The 4,205-nt window shown below is 39.0% G+C and overlaps 1 non-coding gene across 1 annotated transcript; it reads left to right on the top strand.

The window, feature by feature from the left end:
* Positions 1–231: 231 nt before the first annotated feature.
* On the top strand, positions 232–338 carry LOC141694569 (small nucleolar RNA R71). Its single transcript, XR_012563859.1, has one exon. It is a non-coding gene; the product is annotated as a small nucleolar RNA R71 (small nucleolar RNA).
* Positions 339–4,205: the final 3,867 nt, after the last annotated feature.

The following is a 4,205-nucleotide window of genomic DNA, read 5'->3' as shown; positions in this document are numbered from 1 at the left end:
TAATTGAGCAGCTATAGCCGTAGTTGTATCCACCTTCAGAATTCCTGCTACCTTGCCTTGAGGTAGTCTCTGAGTTGAGTTCTGATATTCATTAGCAGCCATCAATTCAATTAGCTCATAAGCTTCATCGTAGCTCTTAGCCCATAAGACTCCACCTGATGTTGCTTGAGCATGGGTCTGGACTGCGCTCCCAAACAATTATAAAAGCAATTGATGATCATCCAATCAGGCATGTCATGATGAGGAAACTTCCTAAGCATCTCCTTGTAGCGCTCCTATGCCTCACACAAAGATTCTCCCGATTGCTGCGCAAATTGAGTAAGAGCATTCCTGATTGCAGTTGTCTTCGCCATAGGGAAGAATTTAGTAAAAAACTTCTAAGCAAGATCCTCCCAAGTACTGATAGAACCTGGTGGTAGGGAATGCAACCAGCACTTAGCTTTATCCCTGAGAGAGAATGTGAAAAGCCTCAGCTTCACAATATCTTTAAAAACATTGTTGAACTTTAAAGTGTCGTAGATCTCGATGAAATCTCTAATGTGCATGTTGGGATCTTCCGTTGGAGAACCCCCAAACTGGACTGATTTCTACGCCATCTGAATTGTGCTTGACTTGATTTCAAAGGTATTAGCCGCGATGGCTGGTCTGATAATGCTAGAATGAATGTCATTGATCTTCGGTTGAGAATAATCCATCAAAGCCTTCAGATTCGCTGCTTCTTCTCCCATTGCAATGATCACTTCTTCAACTTTTTCAACTTCTTCAACTACTTCAACTCCGTCCAGTGTTTCCTTACGAGATTGAGAACGCATTCGCATACACGCTCTCTAGAGTACCTGAAACACAAACAAAGTAAACAAGTAAGTAAAATATCCGAACCAGTGAACTTTAATGACCACTGATATCAAGCACATAAACTAAATTTAACACCGATATCCCCGGCAGCGGCGATAAAAACTTGTTCGCTGTAATTCTAACGCGAAAATACACGCAAGAATACGCGATCACAAGTAGTATAAGATATAAATCAGGTTCGTTCCCACAGGGACTGGTTTAGGTTAATTTCAGATTATGCACTTATGCAACAATGTATGGTTATCGTTCAATGCTAAGACAAATAACAATTTGAGTTTTGATTTAACTAAGAGATTATACTCAATAGCATTAACTAAGAGAATTAAGAATGAATTACTTATATGAGAATAAAATTAGATTCTAACTTCATTAAATACTTCATTCAAAGTTATGCCTTTAACCTTAGCATGTGATGGTGATGACAACTAATCAGATAAAACGAAATTAGTATACCCTAACTTTCGTTATACGTATACCCTACTATCAAACATCCATAATTAAGATAGAAGTTGAATAGGCACCAATTATGCTTAGTCACTATATGTCTATAAAGATTAAAAACATAATGGTTTTAGAGCAAGTTATCTATCGTGATTACATAGGGTGAATAAGATGGTTAAAATTACCCACGAATTATGCATGTCAATTCATACATAAACCTATGCTACCATGGTAAGTTCTAAACCTCTATATTCACTGTCGCTTCAATAGAGATTAACAAACAATCTTAGATGTTAGCTACGCATTAAAGACGAATAAGCACAACCAAACTAGAAAATTATAAATCACCACACACTAAAGATTATAAAATAATTAACTATTAAAATCCATAAATAAATCTGTCAGAAACCCATGACAATAATTAGTTCATAATCAAACTCATCGTCACCATGGGTTCCAATGAAAACATGATATAAAATAATATAAGAGTCCTAGGGTTCAAAGACAAATCGAAAACAAGCATCCAAGTATCAACTATATTGAAGAATATAAAAGTCTTCTTCTTCGTAGCTGTCTTGTGCTCTCTAGGTCTTCGTATTGCTCTCCCTTCGCTCCTTGCTGTTAAAAATGAATTATTATTGGCTTATATATGCTTCTGGATGACCTGGGCCCTCAAAATCATCAAATTCAAGTCAAATCAGGATTCTGCTAAAGGGACCCCGCGCGGCCACCCCACTCTCCGCGCAGGCACGCGCAAATTTTGCTTCTCTGGCGCGGCCGCCCCGCTTCCCCGTGCGGGCGCGCCAAGCTTTTGAATGTTTCTACAATTTCTTGTTTCTGCTGTAACTTGATCTCCGTTCATCCAATTTTAGCGAATCAACATTTCACGCGAAGCTATTGGGATGCTCTTCAATATGAGAATGATATTGACTTCAGAATCTGACCTCCTTTCAGCATATTTCCCTTGAAAAGCTCATTTATTCATCCAACTAATGCCTGTAATTTAATAACACATAAACACATCAAAAATACCAAAAACTTGAGTCCAAAACACCAACTTAAGCCTGTAATAAAGCGTTCCAAGTAGATATAAAATCCACATATCACCTGTGGAAGCACAAACACAGGCACACCCATAGGGACCTTCCCATATTGAGCCTACTTCTTCAAAATAAATAGCTGCTAGAAAATCAACCACTTCATCCTCGCAAAAGGGTGAAGTGAGTAAAAAGAAGAGAAATAAGGTAACCCTTACTATATTGAATGAGAGTAGTGAGGAACAAACACAACCTGAGTTACCTTTGGTTAAAAGAACAAATAAGAAAAATAAAACTTAGTTGACCACTCAAGGAACCTCTGCATCCTCTCAAAAGGATGTAGTTGTAAACAAGGGACTTGAACAGACTCTAGGGGCATCCTCTCAATAGGGTGTCTCTATTGAAAAGAGCATTCTCCTAAATGCACCTTGTACAGACTCTGCACCTGTACTTGACAAAGTTCAAGTATATGAAAGGAGAAACAAGGATGACACACACCATGAGAGCACATCAATTGAAGCTCCCTCATCTATTCAGGGGGAGCTGCCAACACTCACTAGTGAACAATAATTCTTAATCTCTCAAATTTCTTCTTCACACACTGCACTTGAATCCATTCCTCAAGTACAAACTCACTCAAGTGACATGGTTCAGGAAACCCTGCTCACCACCCAGACACCAAATTTAGATGGTGAGAGGCTACTAGCTGGGGTAGACCTTGATGACACCATCACAAACATGGAGGATTCATCAGTTTTCACTAAAGACCCCATGGTAGTTGAAAATGCACCTTCATGTGCAAATCAGTCTTCATAGACTGTAAGGTTTGAAGGTAGTACTCCTGAGGGGGAGCTATCTAAATCCTCTCCAATTCAATTGGAGGTTCCTGTCACAGGAACAACTCCCCTTAAAACCCTGGCTAAAATTGCTCTAACAATTGAAGTTGGGAGTACAATTGCCAATGACCTTGTTATGGGAGAGGCGAGTTTATCACATTCATGTGACAGTGCTTTGCAAGTAGCACAAGGGTTTGAGGCTGGTGTACATGATAGTAATCCAGTCAAATCTCCTCCAATTCAATTGTCATTAACACAGAGCTATCTGTGAGTCAAACTGTGACTCCTATCACAGGTGGTTCTGACCCTACACACCAACCCTCAACTTCTCAACCTCAACAACCCCATCTCATCTCCCAGTGGCTCCAAGAAACTGCAGATCAACCTTCAACCATTGAAGATCTTAGAGTTGATCAGCTTGGAGGCCTTGCACAAATTTCTCAACAGCTGCTCACATCCAATACGTCAAATTAGGACTATCAATACATCATGCTTACCTACCAGACAGATGTTGAAGAAAATCAAGCCAAAATTGCTGATGAAGCTGGTCAGGATGCAAACTGTGATGCTTGGATAGATAAAGAATTCTCTTTTGAAATGGATGTTGTGCTACTTAATTTTAGAGAGAAGTACATCACTATTCTGGGAAGTAATGCTAGATATCTAACTCCTCAAGAAGTGTATGATGCCATCAATGATGTATACAAGGCTCAAATTAAGGCCTTCCATAACTTTGGAAAGGCATTTCAAATAACACTAACTGGATATCAAGACAAAATGATGAAAATGGTGAGGGAAAAGATGGATCAAATCATCCCTTCTCAAACTGAGATCAAAACCAAATTCTCAAATTTTGCTGATCAGATGTCAAGGTATGATCTGAGTAGAGTGGAAACAAGTGTCAAGAATCTCAAGACCTCATTTGTGGCCCAGAATGAACAAGTTTAAAATAATATCATTCATTCTAATGATACAAGAATGAAGCTAGATCAAATGCACTCTAGCAGATACACTCCTTCAGCCTTGCTCATGGATG

This window comes from Apium graveolens, chromosome 10, assembly GCF_009905375.1.
Source record: "Apium graveolens cultivar Ventura chromosome 10, ASM990537v1, whole genome shotgun sequence".
Taxonomy (NCBI): Eukaryota; Viridiplantae; Streptophyta; class Magnoliopsida; order Apiales; family Apiaceae; genus Apium; species Apium graveolens.
Note: the sequence above shows the minus strand (reverse complement) of the source record. Positions and strands in the feature narration are given on the sequence as shown.